This window comes from Maylandia zebra, linkage group LG6, assembly GCF_041146795.1.
Source record: "Maylandia zebra isolate NMK-2024a linkage group LG6, Mzebra_GT3a, whole genome shotgun sequence".
In the NCBI taxonomy this organism is placed as follows: Eukaryota; Metazoa; Chordata; class Actinopteri; order Cichliformes; family Cichlidae; genus Maylandia; species Maylandia zebra.
The window spans coordinates 39,189,149-39,212,378 of NC_135172.1; positions in this window are offsets into that span (position 1 = coordinate 39,189,149).

A 23,230-nucleotide genomic window follows, 5' to 3' on the forward strand; every position below is an offset into this window, starting at 1 on the left:
GTGAAACACCACTAATAGTAAATTCTAAATTTAGTGCATGAGAGATGACAAGAGGTTGGTGGTGATCAATAGCAAGAGTTTGAATTGCCACCAGTGCAGAAAATGAATGGCAATGCATAGTGACAAGAGAATGGGAGGAAGAGTGAGAGATGATGGGAGAGGAGAGAACAGAGGGGAGGGAGGGAAAGAAAAAGAGAGAGGAGGAGATGGTGTTGGTGGTGAAGAGGAGGAAAGAAAAAATGGTCCTGTCCCCCAGTTTGGGTTAGAAACACTTATAACTCAGGACCATAGATTATGACAGTCCAATCTTCTGGGCTGCTGCCTGAAAAATAACCACGAGCTTCCAGCTGCCACACACACACAAAAACACACACACATACTCACATGCATGCAGAGGGAGATGGGTATAAAGTGGAGCAGCGAAATGAAGGGCCAGGCGAAAGAGGAAAAAGTGGGAGGCAGTGGAAATGAAAGAAGGATATTGATGTATGCAGAAAAGGTTGAAGTAAAAAGAAAGCAGAACTGTAAGCGGGATGGATGAGAGCATAAAGAGCAGAGGAAGTGTGAGTGTGATGGGAGGGTTTGTGAAAGTAGCAGATGGAAAAATAATGACAAAAGAATAAAAGAAGCAGAGCAGATAACAAACAGAAAAGGAGGGTTACTTGGTGTTAAAGGTGCAATCTTGCTCTGCAGGATACAGCATCATTTTTCAAAAGATTTTTGCCCTAGCATGTGACTGAGAGATTTATTTATTTAATTTCATGTAACCCTGCACCATCTCGTTGGGATTAAAGATCTGTTTTGCAAGACAGACCTGGATAACAGGGCAGAAAAACACCTTAAAATCAACATCAAAATACACAAACTAGAAGAGTGAGACGGTGTACCAGTACTGACAATTGAAATTATATTATTACTCTTAAACTGATTATTTAAGTGATTTCACTGAAGACTTTACTGACTCAAATTAAAAACACTGACTAAATAGCAGCTTGCAGAGGAACACCGATATGCAAATATAGGGAACTGCAGCCATCTTTAAAAATGTTGTGCATACAAGTCATAATGAGTTATATTGCCTTTACTTCTATGTGTTTCTACTGCTACAGAAAAGATGGTGTACGTATCCATTGTACAATATCTTGCTTACTGTTGTGCCTTTGCACTACAACATCTGAAAAGCTCTTTATTAGATTTGTGAACAGGATGTTTTCATGTTGAAATCACCCAAGGATTACTCTTTTCATAAGTGTGGCCTCACCTCTGTATAACATTTGATACGGTAGAGAAACAAGCTAGGATTTGTGCTGATTTTGTGAATATTTGGTAAATAAAATGGTCAAAATCCCTCCATCACTAAATAATCTCTTTCAAGTGTAACTTTATTACATCTGCAAAATAATTAAATAACAAATGTGAGAATAAATAAGTAATGCAACATTTTGTCAGTTATTGTTTGTATAATTTGCAAAGTGCAAAGCAAAATAACATCACTTGTAGCTTACTGATCAGCAGGAAGCAATTTTGTGTTTTTGATGAAAAGGAGCTCCTTTAAGCAACTGATAGATTTTTCTTTATGAGGACAGTTGTTTAACTGTTTCAGGATAATAATCGTAATAACAGTATTATTAATAATAATAGGATAATAAGAGTTACATTTACATGAAAGTTTTAAACATAACCTCTAAACTACCAAATGTTACTGTGGCTCTCCTTAAGAGATACTTTCAGAACATATCTGGAAAAGCTGAGTCCCAAGATCATCCCCAGAGTCCCGAAATTGTATTTTATGATGAAAGGAACACCCAAACTCACACACCTCACCGTTAATCAGAGACTATGAAGAAAGTTTGATTATGAAAACCTTCACCTGGACCTGTAGTTTTGACACATCTCAGCCTCTAAAATTAATTAATCTTTCCCAAAATGGCAAACTTGATAAGACTAGAGAGAGGCTTAAAATATTGACATTATTATTATTTTACCTTCAACATCTCTCTCACCAGCTGCAAGACAATCCTTCAGCTGTCTCCCATTTGCCCTTTCCAAGACACAACATGAACTCCCCCTCAACAGCAAATAAGTCTAAATACCAAATGACAGACTTTACTCGTATCATACAGTATGTTGTGGGACCAGTGTTTTCCAACATTAACATTAGCAAATGTCAGGGCAGGCAGTATACCGCTGCGCTCTCAATCACAGCTGAACCATCAGCACATTACAGTACAGTAGTACATCAAAAGGGTTCATGCATTTAACTTTGAAATGAAAGAGAGAATATTTCATTTGAATTTTGGCCCACTCCTCTTTACAATGTCGCTTTGTTATTCAGGTTTGCAGACTGCATAGTCCCATGAAAACTCTCTGTTTGTTACTTGTTTGTTTTTAAAGAAATTGTGGCAGCAATTTTCACTAATATTAGTTACATAGTCACTCACTAAGAAATATTAACCATTTGAAATGGTTTAAAATTATTTTTTGATACATGGAAGTAGCAACAGACACCAATATGTTTTTCTAACTTCAAAGGAAAGTTTGTTGGTTTGCTTGTTCTGTTAGTTTTGGTAACAATAAAAAGTTCTCTAACTTTACTTTTAACATGCTACCCTGACACAATTTATGATTATATTTCAGCAATAATTTCTTTATGCGTTGAGAGTCATGGGAAGAATCCAACTGGGCATTTTTATCGAAACAGTGTTTTCTTGCCTTGAAAAACATTGCCGCCATGTTTTTCACAAAGGATTTCCATAAAGTTTGTTATCCTTCAGCTTCAAGCTTTGTTGATTGTGACTGTACACAAGTTAGACCACAGCACAGAACAAACATCTGGAATTACGTGGAGCATAAATGCATTATTTCAGTCAACAAAGAGAAACTTACAAAAGCAAAGTGCTGTGTATTAGTGGAATTATTACATAATACAAAATACAATATAATAAAAGCAATTTCAAATTCTTCAGTGTCTTTTTACTCTATACAATCTTTCACCAAAACACTATGGCATTTATTATAGAGACACGCAAAAATTGCATCAGTCTTTAAAGAAAGAGACTTCAGTCAGCTCCACAATTATTTGGACAATGGTACATTTTTCTGCCACTTTATAACATGACTGGGGATTTTAAATCAGGCAGTTAGGAAATGCAGACTTTCAATGAGATGAAAAGAAAAAATGATTGTATTAATTGTTTAGAAACTGCAGGAAGTCCTTTTGATTTTACAATCTAGAGACACTTTTGAATGACAAGGTGCAAACTATGCGAGAAAATATGTTTGTTTTTTCCAATAACTTTTGGGATTCAGAAAAGGGTGAGAAAAGAATGGCAGTAATTCCTAAAGCGACAATAGTTTTTTCAAACCCCTTGATTTTTAAACCTAAAGCTGAAAGTTTACACTTCAATCACACCTTGATGATTTGATTTAAAATCCACTAAGCTGGTGTACAGAGGCAAAAATTGGGACATGGTTTAAATGTTTGTTGTTGTAAATGCATTTCCCAAAATTTTAGATTATACATGAACAATGTTGGGATCATTACTCAAAAAAAGATATGTCTTACACATTACTTGTTAATTTTCTTTAAAGTAATATAGTGTGTTACTTAGTTACTGGCTTGAGAATGTAATTTGTTAAAATATTGATTACATTACTTTCTTCTTACTCTGTAAAATGATCTGAAACTTATTGTCTCTTATTACCAGTTAACAATATATCCCTGAGGCTTCAGGTCCACAGACCAACATAAATCATACTTGCCAACCCTCCCGATTTTTCCGGTAGAATCACGAATTTCAGTGCCCCTCACGAAAATCTCTATTCCCCTCCGCCACCATTTTCTCCCGATTTTCCACCCAGACAACAAAATTGAAAAACCATATCCCAGAATTCATAGTGCAGCCCAGCCAATTCCAGTTTCCAACAATGGCTGCAGCTACTTAGTTTTAATATTGCTCTTATTTCTCTTTCTGGGTCGCAAAATAAACTTTTAACATGTTTTCAGGCAAGAATGTCGCTGTGTAAACTTCAAATATCTGAGCCGGCGATAACAGTGAACCCCCGCGTTGCCCACCTCTCAATTTTAAATACACGTAGACATTGAGGGCTAGCAGGAGGGACTATGCGCTTACCTGCTGCTCTCTGGCAGGTAGCTCCATGCCCTCCTGGGTTTTAATTGCACCTTAGAACACACATGCATCAACACTACAATGAGCGGGTGGAGGGAGGTTTGGAGTCTTCTCTCACCCCCATTCTCTGCGGCCTGCTGGAGCGGGGGGGCTAGGAGGAGGAGTTGGCCATCCGACTGCGGTCTGGAGTGTCTGGACTGCGGCTGCTGAGTGAGCCCTCATCTGGGACTCTCCTCAGCTCTTACTGGGACAGTGGCGCGGCTGCCCCTCTGTTGGTCTTCCTTGGTCTCTTGTGTTCTGGGGGCCTCTGGATGTCTGGAGTTTTGATCTCCTCCATACCTGCTTCATACCCTGGAGGACGGGGCTGTGGCTCCCCACACCCTCTAGCAGATCATTACATGAAGGAACCTTTGGAATGCAAGCATGCTGATCCACACAGGTGTGCACACAGGTGTACACACGGGTGTTCAGAGACGCGGACTACAGCTTTCTTGGCTGCTGCCTCAAAGCACATTGTGCGCTGTCTATCTTGCGTGCTGCACAATATCGTTTATTATTTAGTATCTACTGATATCTACTGCTAGCTAGTTTATTGTGATGGTGCTGTTTTGTTTTGTTTTATTATGTTGCTCTTTGTTGTTTGCTTTCTCTTCTGTTTTTTTTTTCTCCATACAGGTGACCCAGGTGTTTTGTTTGTTGTTGTTTTTTTCTTTTTTCCCTTTCTTCCCCCCTTCTCACCGTCTCTTCTCCCCTTTGGTTTTCTTTCTCTCCCTCTCTTTCTTTCATTCTTTCTCCCTGTCCTATCCCCCAGTCATGCCTGTCCCGTTTGTAGCAACTGAAAATAAAATAAATTCATAATTATAATAAAGGTCAATCAAATGGACCAATATGGCAAGGCCATGATGATCCACTTGGTAAAATAAATCTGCTTGGCATCTTTCTTGGCCTTAAGACAACAATTCTGATGGCTAAAGATCCAAACGGAACACAAAAAAAAACAAAAAAAACCCCCAAAAAAACAGTGAACCCCCGCGGTCTCTTGCTACTCAGCTTAAACATGATGTATAAGTCACTTTGATAACTTAAAAATGTTACTGTTTGGCTTTTTTCAGTGTTTTATTTGTTCGCGAGTAAATTGGTTTGGCTGAGATTAAAGTTATTAGATTAGATTAGATTAAATAAAACTTTATTAATCCCTCAGGAGAATTCCTCCGGGGTTTTCACACAGCTGAATAAACGTCAAACTGAAAACTGATTAAACAGAAGTGTCAGATAGTCAAGAATTTACGCCAACGTCCAGTTATATTTTAGATATCAAGGAGCAGACGGCTGAGTTTCACTCCACCGAGAGAGCTCGTGATGTAATTCTGACCATACAATTTCACAGTCGCTCACTTCCAGCCTACCTGGCTTTCGGAGGACACGGCCCACTTAGACCGCGAAGGCCGGGTCCTCAGGTAGATGCAGCCTCTGAATTTGGACACCCCCGCTGTTTCCGGCCGGACAATAATAACGGTGACATTTAACTTATTTTATCCGATAAATAAACACTGTAAAATTCAAGTTTTTTGTATATATATATGTGTGTGTATATGTATACCCCCCCCCCAACAGCCCTTTTGAATGTCTCCCTAATTCTGAGGTCTCAAGGTTGGCAAGTATGTAAATACTACATAAATCCCTATCTGTCACTGTTGCCAGGGCAAGCTGTGTGGTGTTGGAGGAAAAGAACCCAAAATGCAGGCAACGACTGATGATATGAATGAGAGTTTATTTTCAAGTGGCAGAGTGACAAAGACAGGCAATGAGACATGAGAAGCTACTGAAGAAACCTAAACTGGGAAAACTAAAGAGCAAACCTGAAATCATAATAAAACGGGGAGAAGGGCTGAGGGACGCAGACCAAAGAACAAAACACCATGAAACGCAAACAAGTCGACAAATAGCACAGACCGACACCCACTATATACAAGCTGAACACAGTGATAACAGACACAGACCTTCAAAGCGAAACAGGAAATTCCTAACTCCACCTCAGGGAAATGAACAAAACACAGGGGGAATGACACAGGAAATAAATCTTAGAACTGGAAACCCTGAGAATGAAACCTACATACTAATAACCATAAAGAAATTAACATAAAATGAGATAATAATGATGAACATAATCACAAACACAAAACCCTGGGTCAATGACCCAGCACCATGACACTATCCAAATAAGGACACATATATAATTGTATTTATTTTTTTGCTTTCACATATTAAGACAAAGCTAACAAGAAAAAAACAAAGAAAACTAGCCACAGCCAAAGATCACCACAGTGATTTTATTTTAGAAACATGAAGAGGTAGAAACGGAGGCTACAGTCCTGACTGCTCATCGGTGTGTTACCTGTTGAAATTCAGGCTCTGGCTGCTGAGCGGGGGTCAGTATTCACTCAGCTTCTGTTGCAGTTTGCACTTTGCCGTCATGCTCCTTTTGTTTTTTGCAATAAAAAATAAATTAAAAAGTAAAAGTAATGTCGATATTCCTACAAAGTTCCACATTTGGCCAACATTTGCCTTCTCCTGCACACAAATTAAAATCAGTTGATTGCACAGGAATAATAAAAAGCTTTATTAGCATGTTTGTTTGATGTTTTTACATTTCTATCCACTTTATGTGCAGATAACTACAGAACATTTGTAACGCAAGTATAAAACTACACATAAATAACCTTAACAATACTTTGATTACTGAATTTAGTACAGTAATGTGGTATATTACTACGTTACAGAAAAATGTAATGTAATTATACTATTGCATTAACACGTTACACCCACCCCTGTACAGGAACATTATGAGCCTGTGCTAAGGTGCTGTAAGTTTATAATAAAATACTTTTAAGTCATCAGTTCCTCCCAGCTCCAGTTCATTCTAGAGGCTGCAGTACTCCAGCCCCATCCCAATTCCCATATAAGATTTCCAGTTTCATTTTATCTGCTACAGGCAGCTCATCAACTATGCAATATGGTGACTAGCCTGGACTGTGATTGTGCCCACTAATAATGTTATTGTGCCAAGAAAAAGGATGAATTTCTGGAAAAGAGATAATACAGTAATATATATTAAATTGTTATGTATATCTCATATTACATTATAACACTGAAAGCTTTAGTATTCTTATACTTCATATTAGCTTTTTTTTTTTTTTTTAAATAATAATACAGATCAATAATTAATGTGCTTTTTCATTCTTCCCAGTTTAAGAATTATTCTGCAACAGACTCAAGAATTTCTAATGTTTAAAAATGCATTATTCTATTCTTACTTACTAAAAGTCAAACTTCAAAGCAATTTTAAATCTAAGGTTTAAGATGAGTATTAAAGGGAGAACAACAGAGGAAAAAGAGACTAAAGTAGAGATAAAGAGTAGAGGAAATAGTCAAAGGAAAGGGGAGCAAGAGTTGATGAGAGGGTGGAATAAGTAAAGATGGAGGAAGGGAGGGTCGGAAAAGATGAAGAGGAGGAATAGTTAAGAGTAATAGAGGTGAGAGGGCAGCAGATAAGAGAATGGACAGAGTGTGGCAATGGAAAGATATACAGCTGCAGGACTGTGAGAGGTGTGTAGAAGGAGCCGGCGGAGCTCATTACTGCTTATCTCAGTGGTAGAGGAAATATAGTGTGTGTGTGTGTGTGTGTGTGTGTGTGTGTGTGTGTGTGAGAGAGAGAGAGAGAGAGAGAGAGAGAGAGAGAGAGAGAGGAGGTGTGTGTCACTCAAACACACACTCAATTTACATTTCAGCTCACCTCACAGACATTAATATACGATGAATTGTGGAATTTGATTAAGTGGGTATGCTATCTGGGGCTGCTTCTGAACTATGTAAAGTAAATGCACATCCCAGCATGCACTTAGCAGCGAGTTACGTGCTCACTCTGCATGAAAGTGGAGACTTGGATTTGTCATGAGAGGCCTGAACATTTCAATTCGAATGCAGCGCTCTTTCACCGATCCCTTCGTCTCACTTGTGTCTTTCTCTCACAGCCTGCTGTACCTCCCTGCACTTTGCCATCAATCTCCAACCTCCCCCCCATTCAACCACTCTTACTCCAACTTTCCATCCCTCTATCTGAGGCCTCATCAATCTACTGTCTCGCTGTAGACCGCACTCATGACACTGAACTTCTCAACTCTTCCTCTCACCCCTAACTACCCGTTCTCTCGCCCTCTTTGGTCGTCCCCTGCCCTGAGTTGCTCCCTCCATCAATCATGCATCCAACTCACGCATTACCAGTCTGAACCTCTTTCCCCCCTCTGCCCACCCACTCAAGGCATTAATCTCTATCAGCTGTCTACACTCAGTAAGCTAGACAAGAGTCTGGGTACACTCTTTGCTCTCTGCTTTTGTCCTCCTTTTTCTGTCTCTCCTCTCTTTTTCTCTCTTTGCAACTTTAGAGCTGACCCCATAATTCGGCTCTTGCTCCACCTGTGTAATAGCATTCATTTGATGGAACCACCTACCCATACTCCTTCTAATTTTACATCTTTCACTCTACTATTTGTTGAATTTCCTCCTGTCTTTTTATTTCTACATCTTTCCTTATATTGCTTCAGTTATTTTCTTATTAATTATTTAGGAGTTTTTTATTACTTTATGAAGTGTAAACTAAAATTGGTCTTACTCTTTTTATCTGTTTACATTTATTTTAGCTGAAGTAAATGTATATTTATTGTTGTTGTAAGAGAGACCTGGCAGTAGCATTATTTTATCCAAAATTATAGCATATACAAACTATATAACCGTAACAATTAGCCAGTTGAAAATGATCAAATAGCGCTTACATTTCAGTTAATACATTTATAATCACATCAAACAAAGGTGCCAAATTCCTCATAATTGATTATCGAAAACTCTGTGATGTTTCTGCATAACTAAAGATCAAGATGATTGTCCTTTGGGTTTTGTACTGCTGGTCAAACTAGAGTTAAGGATGATAATATGTTTAATGGGATTGTGCAGGAGGGACAGGAATAGAAATAAATACATCAGAGGAACAGCCCAGGTTGAGCGGTTTAGACACGTTAGAGAGGCAAGGCTGAGATGGTTTGGACATGTGCAGAGAAGGAATGGAGGATATGAGATAAGTAATAAAATGCATCATAGAAAAGTGATGGGTTATCAATAATGGATCATTACTTCTTATACAACATGCAGACACTTAACATTTTATTGGGTACACAATACTACTGATGCATGCTGTGTCGATTATGTGAGGTATTGGAAGTATTACTAATGGATTCTAATGGATATATTTTGACATGATTGGATCACGTTTCCTGCAAACCACCTCACTAGATTATTCTATAGAATTCAGGTGCCACTGAAATCCACTCAACTCTTTTTCATATAATCCAATAGAATTCTGCGAGTGAGAAGCTGTAATGTGTGTAATTCTCTCCTTCCCCCATGATGATTCCCATGACCACTCCCATCCACATGCACTTCAGTATTTAGCAAATATTTGCACGGTGTCATCCTTCATTTATCCAGGAAAAAAGTCTCATTGGGATTTAAATCTAATTTCCAAGTGAAACCTGACTAACAGGACAGCAAACCTTACAACAAATACAACACATAACATCGCAACAAGTAAAAAACAAATACAATATTCCATATAGACAAATGTGTGAATAATATGCAATAGCAGAACATTAAGGACAACCTTAAAAACATTCACACTGACTAAAAGAGTTATTCTCCAATAAGCAAGAGAATAAATGCATTTACCCTCCCCTAATGGTAACTATTTCTGACTATTTCAGTTCCTTCTGTAGATTATTATTATTATCAAACCAGGAAACAGAGGCCGCATTTCTAAAAACCTGTTTTTCCAATTCTGTTCTGATTCTTGGGAAAATAATTTGTATGACGTTGTGAGAGCTGCAATGGTGAACATTGTAATAATAAAATATTTTTGCATAACATTCTGGTGTTAGCATTTAGCCCAAGGCACAGTTACGTCCATGCGTTAGTACTGAAGTCAGCAGATTCATGTTCCAAGTCCTGCTTAATGTTTGCGAAGCCAGGGTAAAAGAGGATAAAAAAATAAAGCAGTTACAAGATAAGATAAAACTAATAGCACAAACTTAAACCTGGGTCACTTATAAAATAGATTAGATTCGATTAGATTATATAAAATTAGATTACCTAAAACTTTATTAATCCCTCGGGTGGGTTCCTCTGGGAAATTCTGTTTCCAATAGCACAGCACCAACAGAAGTTACAGAATGTGAATATGCCATATATACAAGCTTAGTTCCCCCCCCCCCCCCTCCCTTGTCCTCCTCCTGTTTCCCCTCCCTCCCACAGAGTTTTTAAGTCTGTTGGTTCTTCTCCTCTGGTTGTTTATGGCCGTGTGCAGAGGATGCCCAGCATTGTTCATAATGTCCAGCAGTTTCTTTGGTGTCCTTTTCTCTGCCACTGTCACCAGAGTGTCCAGCTTCATGCCGACCACAGAGCCAGCCTTCCTGATCAGTTTTTCCAGCCTGGATGAGTCCTTCTTTGCTGTGCTGCTCCCCCAGCACACCACAGCATAGAAAAGTACTCCAGCAACCACTGACTGGTAAAAGATCCTCAGGAGCTTCCTGCAGATGTTAAAAGACCTCAGCCTCCTGAGGAAATACAGTCTGCTTTGGCCTTTTTTATACAGGCACTGAGTGTTGCATGACCAGTCCAATTTGTTCTCCACCCACAGCCCGAGGTACTTGTATGTGTTGACCACCTCCACCTCTTCTCCCTCTATCTGAACCGGCAGTGGACCTGCTCTGGACCTCCTGAAATCCACAACCAGTTCCTTGGTCTTTGAGGTGTTGAGTTGCAGGTGGTTTGTGTGACTCCATGTCACAAAGTTCCTCACCAGACTCCTGTGATCCTCTTCCTGATCATCCCAGATACACCCCATGATGCCTGTGTCGTCTGCAAACTTCTGAATATGGCATAATTCAGAGTTGTAGCAGAAGTCAGAGGTGTACAGGGTGAAGAGAAGAGGGGACTGCACAGTTCCCTGATGTCCTTCAGCCTGACGTACTGTGGTCTGTCGGTGAGGTAGTTTGAGATCCAAGCTACCAGGCAGGGGTCCACCTGCATCCTATTTAGTTTTTCCTGAAGCAGACAGGGCCGGATGGTATTAAAGGCACTTGAAAAGTCAAGAAACAGGATCCTGACCGTGCCTTTTCCCTTGTCCAGGTGTGAGTGGGCTCTATGTAGGAGGTACAGGATGGCATCCTCCACTCCAACATCAAAAAAAAGGAGTTCAAGGTTTTTGATGCTGCTTTGGATGCTTCTTATTCTAAGAGCCAACAAAGCAAGTAAGTACGTGCTGAGGCTTCCAGCAGGTAACTACGCAGGGGGGATGAACCATTTTTGCATCCCAGTATCACAGCAAAACGTGTAATTGACACACCGTTCCTGCTTTGCCTCTCTAAATTGTGAAATAGACACAATGGCAAAATTTGTTCCAGTAATCTGCAGTAAGACCAGAGGGAGATATTTACAGATATTATTACAGATGTGTCAATAACAGACACTGTGAACACATTTACATATTTGCCACCTAGCTTAATCATTTCCGATGTTAAGGACCCTGGAATGTACTTCATGTGTTTTTTGCTTATTGCCGACTTTAAATATATTATCTAACACTGCTGGTAATTCAATCTCTGCATGCAGTAATGCAACTTCTGCATGCATGTCTATGTCCATCCCATCGTGTCCATTGGACCGGTGTATCTATTACACATTTTGCCATGATATCGGGTTGATTCTTCAGTTGAATGAAGATGTGCAGGATGTGTTCTCATCATGCTATTGACTCATGGAAGAGAAGATGGAATGTCGATGATCTCACAGCATCCTTTTTGAACTCACTCCAGTTCCTCCGGAGGGCTTTTGTCAGCCCAGCTCAAACTGGGCTGGCATACACAAAGGCTGGACAAATGAAGGTCAGATGAACTTGCTATACAATTTCACACAGGAGATCAGAGGTCTATCCTACAAAGCAGAAACGGGTTATTAATAAGGTTGTGCTCAGTTTATCCCTGCTATTTTTTTTCTTTATATACATATATATTGGAGTCTAAAAAGGTCCCTATATAGGGGCATAACAAAGAACACAATGCTAAAGCCTTAACGTTATGTACTATTTACATAATCGTGGGCGATCGTGGCTCAAGAGTTGGGCGTTCACCTTGTAATCGGAAGGTTGCTGGTTCGAGCCCCGGCTTGGACAGTCTCGGTCGTTGTGTCCTTGGGCAAGACACTTCACCCGTTACCTACTGGTGGTGGTCAGAGGACCTGGTGGCGCCAGTGTCCGGCAGCCTCGCCTCTGTCAGTGCACCCCAGGGTGGCTGTGGCTACAATGTAGCTTGCCATCACCAGTATGTGAATGGGTGTGAATGGGTGGATAACTGGATATGTAAAGTGCTTTGGGGTCCTTAGGGACTAGTAAAGTGCTTTATAAATACAGACTATTTACCATATTTGCAAATGATCCTATAGTTAACAGTTTTGTGTAACATTGCTTCTTGCTTTCTCTTACCTGCTCTGAGACTTCCAGAGTTGCAGCTGAAAGAATAGTTAAAATAAGGCACAGTTATGCATCTGAGCCCGAGGGAGAGATGTTTAGGAGGCAATCACACACATAAGGCTAACCCAGGGATACAAACAGTCTTTTCCTGGTTAACTGTGGTTCAGCTACGGTGTTCTAGAAAGATGACAATTGCAATTGTATATAGTGAGCAAAACATAATGTTTGAATCTTGTTAGTCTTTATAGACTAGTATAGAGTTTTACTGGTTTCTGTGTTGTATAAGTGACTGTTTAACTTTAATTACGATGAAAACATCATAGTTAGCTGACAAAGGCTCCAAGTTATGCACCGCTAATGCAGCTCTTTGTGTCTGTGTGCTGTATTCTGTAACCTCAAGAGTCTGCCAACTGTCCCAGTTATGTTCCTTTGGCTCCTTAAACCTGTACCGATGAGTGTAAATATAGGACTCATAGAATCCCCATTTAGTTCCATTAGCAGTGACCTCAGTGCCATTTAACCTCCACACTCCACAGACCTGTCATAGAGAAACATGGCAGAGCCACCACAATAGGGGTTTTTCACCCACGCACACAATCCAGAACTCTCTCTTACTTTCTGTGTCCATCTCATATACACATGCAGCTACACGCACAACACAAACACACACAGACCCTTTGCTTCCGTTCTTTCTTTCAATCATCACAAGTGTGAGAAATGTGTACACACGTTAGGAAAACAGTAGAGTGTATACACATACACTTGGACTGACCACACACAAGCATGCACACACAAACACACTGGGCTCTAAGGGGACCCAGGGAGACATACAGGGACCGCAGGTTTCAGCTTCATCCATCACCACTAAGCCCACCTCTCCATTTCACCACCTTCTATCCATCCATCATTTTCTCTCCCTCCCTCTCGCCATTGTATTCTACCTCCTTCCTCTCCCCTCCCCTCTCCTCTCATTCTCCTCCTCCTCCCTCTATTTCTGTCATCTCTTCCAACTCTCTCTTTTATGCTCTCACTCATCTCTTTCCCACTAACCTTTAAGCCAACCTCTGCCTTTGAGCACAGTGCTCTCGATCCATCTTAGCCACATCTCTCCCCTCTGCTTTCCCTCCCAATCTTCTCCATCTACCCAAAATTTCCTTTAGCGTGTCCATCTGCTTGCTTCACTGTCCTCTCCATTTATCTTTCTCTGAGCCTGCTTCTCATCTTCCATTTCTGAATTTCTCCCTCATTGGGCGCTTTCTACCCTTTTTCCAGCATGTTGCTTTCAATTTTATTACTTCTACCCCTTTTCCAGGTCAGCTTTTCTTACCTTTTCTTCTACAGCCATTGTTGTTCTGCGATACACCTACATCCCAAATATCAAACCTTCATCAAACAACATTCACGTGAAGATTATTTTGGAGGTGTATGGTAAATCAAAATTAGTTTTTTTGTTTCCAAGACAACTCCTGTCTTCCACTGGCTTCACCCATTTTAGTGCAATCATGTTTCATCATGTTTCAGTTGTTTTAGAGCGTCACCTTTCATTGTGAACCTGCCTCCAGCTGTTCATCTTCATCAACCCTGACTTTAATTTATCAAGTGATCTGGATTTGATGTGGATTTAAGTAGAGAAATCAATACTGGATCAGGGCTTTCACCTGGATTCTCTATGTCAATCAGTTTAATGGAGCAAGTATTTAGAAACGTAGCCCCTCTTTTACGATCAGTGTTTTTCCATTTGAGAAACACAGTGAACACACAAACAAGCTTCTGTCATCCTCCCAAAACTTTCACGAGTCCTTCTGGTGTTATTATGTAGCTCTTTGTGAGTGTGGTGGTGACGGTGGACCTGTGTGTGTAAGTATGTGTGTGTGTGTGTGACATTTAATATCATAGCTCTCCCTGGCATGCTCTTCATTACACTGCACTCAGTCTAATTTCATCGGGGCCTGCAGCCGTTTGAAAACAGGCCAAATACTCGATGAGAGATGAAGAGAGGAAGAGGAAGGAGGGGAAGAAAATGGGAGAGGTGAAACTCAGAATGGGTTGTTGATATTAACCAGCAGCTGGTGGGACATGATGTAGCTATGTTCGGCCACGCATCCACATCTGCTGCCTCCCACACAGTTCTGCATTAATCCAATTCACAGAATTAAAAGCTGAAGGATGTTTTGCTTCTTTACCCCTGTAACCCCTTTCCTCCTCCTTTCTTTCTTTTCCCTTTTCCTCTTGCTCTCTCTCTCACTCTCTCGCTCTTGCTCTCTCTCTCTCTCTCCTTCTCTCTCCCGCTTTCGCTCTCGCTTGCCGTCTCTCTCTGTCTCTCAGCAAGAAGGATAGGCGCTAAGATTAATTCCCTATTTTTCCTAGGGTATTTGATAAACAGCCATTCATCTTTGGGACATAGGCGAAAGACACTGTATGAATCTGCATAGAGAACAGAGAGAAGCACCAAGATGAGGTATATGAGCGAGCAAAAGTACAGGGGAGAATGAATAGATGGAGGTGAAATCAGAAGAGCAAATGAGAACGATTAAGAAAGGAAAAGTTGGGGGGAAAGGCAAGGACGTGAGGAAATAAGTGACTGTTGTAGCATGAGGGCAACAGATTAAGATCAGATGAACAGACCATAAGCTTGCCAATTCAAGAAAAATCGAATTGAAACTTCCCATTCCTGTTTAAAGAAATGAGAATACGACAGAGATTATCAAGACATTTCAGCTCAGTTGGTATGATCAATAAAAGAGCAATAAATTCTTATATGGTTGCACAAATCTGTTCTGAAGACCCACCTTTCAACTTTTGCATGTGCATACGCTGATGAAAAGAGGATTTGGAGGGAGGTTGCAAAGTGGCTTGCATATGCAGAACAACTGTTGTCAACAACTGTTGTCAGGATCAGATATTTGATATTTGCAAATTGGAAGGGTAGGAGAGCAGTAGCAGAAACATTAGCTGACACAAGCTGGCACTGAAATCACTGGATCTGCATTACAGCTGAGCCCGACTTCCTCCATTGTGACATTTTCACGGTTAGTGTGAACCTTTGGTACTGACCTATTTACCAGCTGTGGCACTAACAGCAGCTGCCTCATACAGTTTCCCTCTTTTACACTTTCCTCTTTGTTTTGAGCGTTTGGCCGTGTGTTATGATACCAGCTGGGCAAAACACTAACTAATTAGCTAGCCAGCTTGCAATTTTTTCGAACGCGGGAAGAACACAACACAGATTGTGCAGAGGTTGCCAGTGACTCAGCAAGGGTGGTGAATGAAAAGTGAATGAAAGTCATTTCATGTACTGTAATCACTGCTTACATTAGCAAGACAGTCTAATGAGCTTGGCATAGTTTGCCAAGCTCATTTAATTTCCACTTTATTTTTAATCTTCTCTCTTTTTAATCTTTTGACAGGAATACTGGAGATGGGTGAGGAATTAAAGGTATAATAAAAGGTTATTTATAATAATAATGGATTGGATTTATATAGCGCTTTTCAAGGCACCCAAAGCGCTTTACAATGCCACTATTCATTCACTCTCACATTCACACACTGGTGGAGGCAAGCTACGGTTGTAGCCACAGCTGCCCTGGGGCAGACTGACAGAAGCGAGGCTGCCATATCGCGCCATCGGCCCCTCTGGCCAACACCAGTAGGCAAGTAGGGTAAAGTGTCTTGCCCAAGGACACAACGACCAGGACAGAGAGCCCAGGGATCGAACCGGCGACCTTCCGGTTACAGATGCGATTCCCAACCCCTTGAGCCACGGTCGCCCCGTAGTAGGTTATTTGGAAACACACCACACCACAAGTGTGCTTAAAAAACACTTAAGCAACTTTAACTTTAGATTTTTGGCGTGAGTCAGAATCCAGCTGTCAAAGAGTTTCCACTGCTTGTTGTTACATCATTTTGTTCTCAACAAACTACATGGTGTATGTCATTAAATATTTTCAACTTAAATATTTCATTCAACAAGCTCTGATCTGCAGTTTAGGTGTAAATTTTTAAGCAGTTTATTTGCAAGCATGATATAAACCCAGATGTACATATTGCTCTGCCTCATGAAACCCACCCAGCAAAACGTGAATACAATTCAATTTTTAACTGTTTATTAGTTTGACTATCTCAGCTCAAAGAGTTTTGTGTATGTGTGCTTATGTGTGTGCATGACAAGTGCTTTAAGAAGTGAATGACAGCTGTCGTTCAGCTGCTTACACTGGACCATCTTGCCACACTGATAGAATTAAACAGGACATTCGTGCCTCATTAACAGTTTGAGTCCAACCTCTGGTTTATACTCACCGCATTAAAGGCTGAACCTCTTCTAACTTCCTGTTTGAAAACTCTAAAAAGATAAGGTGTATTTTTGTCTCAGAGCAAACCGAGGACATGTGTTTGAAAGCTCTAATTGTGTTATTTTTATTGATAGATGCTGGGAGGCTGGTGTATCTCAAAGTGTTGAAATAAGGTGAAAGCGCTCTCTCAGCCCCTGTGCAAGTCAATATCTTGACTTTAAAGCAATTGACAGGTTGTTTTTGTGAACAAATCCCTCAGTTTTGACATGTAATCCTGTCTGCGTAGCGCTCCGTCCCTCATCTAGTCTTTTCCTTGTCAAACAGGGCTAGTGCCTGATTTTATTTGGCTGCCACAAAAAAGGCAAAGCCAGTGACGACGGGAGTGGAATAACACAAATGTGATGTTCTTTTTTCTCAGCTGTCTCGCTCTCTCTTTCTTGTTGACTGTTTGTTTTCCACTTTCATTTTTTTATTTAACTCTGCCTAACCCTAGTTTTCTCTTCTGTCCTCCAATTTTCCATCTCCCCTACCATTTTCCTCTCCATAGTTGTTTTTCAGATCTCAATGAAGAAAGAAGTAATTATTATTATAAAAACTCTGGCCTTCTCCTACTCCACTCTTGCTTCATTCTCTTCTGACAGGCATTTAATTTGTTTCTCAGACAGCATTTCACCTTGATCGGGACACTAAATCCTCCAATTAAATCACCCAAATTGGCACTCTGGGCACAGCCAGAGGTTGGGAGGGTGAGCAACAGCAAAGGTGATATATACAACACCACTGTATACCACCGTTATGTGTGTGTGCGTGTGTGTTTTGACAGCAGGGATTGGCTATAGCTGGTGAGCTGACTCCATCTGTCAAAAGGCCCCCAGCCCAAGGCTAAAGGTGCTATCTGTCATGCCAGATGACAGGGACTGGGAGTCCATGACAGGGGGGTTATCATATCACAGCAGCTAAGAACGGAGGCAGAGAGTAGTAGAAGAAGGAGGGAAGAACTGTAAACTAAGAAAGGATTATGGTTAGACTGAGAGAGAAAAGATAAAGAAAGCAAAAATGGAACAGTAGAGGGGAGCAGAGGAAGGAAGAAATTGGATGTATTGTATCATAGGAGGAATTAACACGTGTCTTGGGTGATTTAATTGCAAGATGATCATTCTCAGCACACAGGATCACACTGAGAAAAAAAACTAACAATAATGCACCACTTTGGGTACCTGTGGCTATCGTCAGCCGTTTGGCCACTGTGTTGTGCAAGTAAAAAATAATCTGCTTTAGAGTGAGTGACTGGCCAAGCTTGACTCAAGATTATTAGGGCAAAAGTTTGGCTTTGATAGTTTATAAATCTACGCAGGTTTGCAAAAAAGGAGCTGTGCAAGGCTATGACATTTGACCTTGTTCATGTTCATTTGCAAAGCATAGCGTAATAAAGTGAGATCCTATTTCAAGTCATCTACAGGCGTATATGGAGAAGCATTCTAATACTAAAAACTAATACGCTCTCAGCTTGTGACTGGATCAGCCAAGATGCATGTCAATGTCAGGTACGAACAAGGGTCAAACATGCATAGATGGAGGACGGATGAATCGAGGAAAGACCTGCTTGGAGACTAGCAAAGAGGAGGAAAAGAGAATCGGGGTGAGGAAGAACACTTTGAGCAGATAGGACTTGAATCAGTAATAAGACAAGGTAGGAGGTGAGGTGAGAGATGAGCTACTCTATCTATGACCAATGGAGGATGGAGGATGAAAGGGAAAGGTATAGCTGGGAGAGAGGCAAAGGAAAATCGAGGAAGAGGAAAGTGGCGTTAAAATCAGAGAAGATTTGCTTGGATGTGCTTTCAGAAACTCACACAGCCCTTGCACACACACACACACACACACACACACACAAGCACGCACACACACACACCTTAGGTGTAACTCTCTTTTCAATTACTTGTGACAGCTGCTGTCCCCCTGATCCATGCAGCTACTGTGGCAATGGTGACAGGAATTATGGTGGAGCAGACAGGTGAGTCAGAGGGGAGCACGGGGTGGGAGAAGTGGGAGAAAGGCGTGCAAATGGACAGAAGGCCATGGATAAGTCTGGAAGGTATAAGTTGGACAGGAGAGATTCAATAACAAACTTAAGAAACAAGATGGAAAATACATTATTGGTCATATTTAAATAGAAGATTTGCTAATAAGCATGGATGATTTATGTACTGTGGCAGTGGTGCCAAATTTTTAATAAATAAATAGACTGATAGAAGAATGAAATGGAGTTACATCTATGTAGTGTTTTCTGTTACTAATTACTCAAAGCACTTATCACCACTAAGTGCATTTCGGCCACCTTTTTCACACATACAGTATACAAACACGGCACTTGATTCTATTCACTTAAGTGCTTTAATTACCTTGCATGAATACCAACGGCCAGTTTTGAATCACCAGTAACCTGATAAACACATCTTTAGGCTGTGGAGGGAGACCAGAGTACCTGAGGAAAGCCAAGACACTCAAACAAAGACGATTCTTGCTGAAGTGCTAATATATTTCTATGTATTTGAATAAAACATCTTACCACTGATATTGATTGAATGGTCTGTGACCTACATTTACCTTTACAGTGTGCAATTTCTGCCACTTAGTTTAACTACTTTGACCACCACACTTGAGCAGACTTTATGCCAGCTTATTTATTTTGCTCTTTGAATTGTCTTACTCTTTTTTTTATCACTATTTCTTACTCGCCTTTACGATCGTCACGCTGCACAGTCTCTTTTGATGTCACCTGCCTCACCATTGAGGTTTGTCTTTGGGTTCAAGCCCTGACAGTTATGGACCTTGCAGGCTCAGAATGGCTCTAAAGTGTTCTCTCTTCTGCCACTTATCATGAGGAATAACAACTTCCTTTAACCGAATGACTGGCTGCCTCCAAGGTATTAGCTGCATAATCTGTGGTGTCAGCGTAGTTCTAGAAACAGTTTTTCTTGTCTATAGCTCTTTGCACCTTTCCAGGTCTACATTTCAAGGTTGAACAGACAAGCTTCTGTCACATTTGCTTTGCCGTGAAGATTCCTGTTACCCAGCTTATGTGATAACTGTTTCATCTAATTCCATTGAGCCTCAATCAGCTGAATGTTCCTATAAAACCGTAAGTCAAGTCAAACATCCTGATTATCCAGGTGGACAGGATGGTTCTTCTTGCCTACACCTCCAAGAGACATGTCTGCAGAATTGTGCCCACCACACACTTCACAGTTCCTCCCTCAGGCTCTAAGCTTTTCAGTGATTACCTGCCTTCTCCTTCTCAACCCTAAAAAGCAAGTCAGCATCTTTTCACTCAAGCTGTACATGCTGTCACAAGTACAGTACATGTTATAATTAGCCCTTTTGACTGGATGCCAAATGTCAAGAAGGTACATCTTTTTTTAGGAAGAGAAAGACAGGAAGCATCCACACAAAAGCAACAGCAAATGCTTTTAGTATTTCTTTCTTCTGCTAGTCACCTAACGTTGTCACTTCCTTCCTGCTCCTTACCATTTTTGTATTTTTTTAGTAAAGGAGACTCTGTTTCTCTGTATCTCTGTTGCACTTCAGTCTGGCTGTCCTTGTCTTGACCATCATTCAGACTTCTACTAGTTGCCTATCCACTGTTTGGTTTGTGTGTCTACCCGAGTATTCTGAGCTAGGAGAGCTTGAATAAAAATCTAATTTAACCACTGTATCTTGGGTCATTTAATCTAAACAACACAGATGTGCAGTCATCAGCAAAAAAAACTGTTGATGCTGTCATGAAATGTTTTGATAACAGTATTAAGAAGCATAGGGAAACTGGAAAAAAGGAAAAACTATATATATAGTTTGTGCTTTGGCCTCAAGATGTTTGGATTCCATACGGTTGTCTAACACTTTATGGGAGAGGGAAACAAGAAGTTGTTGGGTTGTTGTCTTATTTTTAGTTATCTCTGTTACACAAGAGAGTATCACAGAATCAACATCTGCAGGTATAATTTGAACTGGATACTGCAGACAGGGCTCAAAACAGAGAGCCAGAAACATGCCTTAAAAGCATCTCTGTTGGGCTTTAAACTTATTTCAGTCATGTTCGGCTGATGTTTCAAACAACCCAGCGTAAACAGTGGGAAGCATCGGTGGTTGCCTGTTAGCAATTGTTATACAGTAGGGATCGCACACAGGCATGCATGTGTGCACACAAATACACACAAAGATGAATGGCTTTGGGATCTGAAGAGAGTAAACTGTTTGCTCCTTTGGAGAAAGTCTTCAGCATGTCTGTGCACCCGGTGCTGCTAGAGTGTGTTGCTCACTGTGTGTTTAACCCACCACCCTTTAGGGAGGCTTGTGGGTGGTTTTGGAAAGGGATGACAGGATCAAAAATAGGTGTACCATGCATACGCTAGAACACCTGCACACCCAGATAGACACACATGCATGAACACATGCTTACACACATGCCCCGTACACTAACTGACTGCTTGAGCTTGTTCCACTGGGTGCCTGCAGGCCCACCAACATACCCATCATTAGCCAGGTCTATTTTAAGAGATGAAAGTGACTTTTCCACGAATTGTGTAGACTCCATATATGTGATTATTATTCACGTAAGTATTGTAGATTCAAACATCCAAAGAATTATTCGATATCACTAAATTTATTATAACTGGGAATTTCCCTGTGTTATCAGTGAAAGCGTGTTGAAAAAACCCCCAATAAAATTGATGTTGCTTTTTTGTAGAAAAAGTATATAAATATGTACATTTTAAGTGTGTAATCAGAATTTAATGATCTTTTTAGTAACATGGAAAATGATGCGCTCATTTCTCCACAAGTATATTTTCATGCTTGGTGAAGCGCGCAGTGTTGAGAATCTTCCCAGAGATTCTGAGCACAGCAGACTGATCCCTTTGAAATGTTTGCTGTAATTAGAGTTTTCCTAAATGCAATGAAGTAAAACAAAATTATGGGAAGACTCTGCAGTCTTTATGAAACAGAAATCACTGATCACGTGCTGAGTAAATGTGGCAATGTGTCAGCTGGAAACATTTCCTACTACATTAAGTTTCAGATCATCTTAAAGGGATTCCTGCATATGTACTCGTACACAAACAGCAATTGCAGGACCTGGAGGTGTGGTTTGGCTCGCTGTCCTTTTGAAAAGACATAACGATGCAACTAAGCTTAAAACAGACGAAATGACATGTTGCAGAAGCTGTGGCAGCCACTGTTGCCTTGAATACTGAAAAATTGACCAACAGTAGTACCAGCAAAGCCCCAACTAGATAGTAATTCTCCAACAAAGCAGTAAAAAAGGCACATTGCTAACTTTTCCTTGTGTTGTGCATTTTATCAAATTTTCTGTTAAATGAAATGAAATGAAAATTAAATGTTAATTGAAATAACACTAGGCTAGGCATGAATAAATTGATAATTTCCCTTTACTCTCATAGTCATAAATGCGCAGTATGCACAATAATAAAGTGTCCAATAATATTCTTGAGGTGACTTCAGATTACATGTATATGGTCATATAAAGGTGAACAGTGAAAGACAAAATAAACAGGACGATCCAAAGCTCAGTGTTGGGAGCTTGGCTCGCAGCTATACTGCAGCTACACAGCAGTTAATCTGTTCTTATAAGAGTTGGATGCACTGAATACATATTTCACAATATAATCACATCTCAGCACACAGACTGGGTGCTGTTTCTTCCTCATAATTCCTAATCTAAATATTAGACAACACACACACACACACACACACGTGCACTCCCATCCATAACAAAGTGTGACCTGGCCTCTGTTTATGAGCAGATGTTAATATTTGTCAAATTACAATCATCTTGCGCAGGGTTTAATAATCACACAGTTGCACACAAACGCACGCACACACACGTTGTCCAGGTGGAGCACTACCCCCAGCATTCAAGAGGAAGAGGCAAAATTACCTCGCCGTTGGCATGGCAATGGCTCATTGGAGAAAATGGCTTCTGCTCCTCCCCAGCTGAGCTCCTCACATCCTGCCAGGGATGATGGATCAGAGTGAATAAATGAATACGATAAAAGAGCACGAGAATAAAAGAAAAACAGGTAAGAATGTTTACTGAGGCCAAGAAACAGACGAACAAGCGGATGAGGAGAAGACAGAGCAGTTGCTGTGATGAGAAAAAAGAAAGAAACAAAGTCTAAATGAGCAGTTAGTGGTTTTTCAGAAGCACCTGTGGCTCCAAT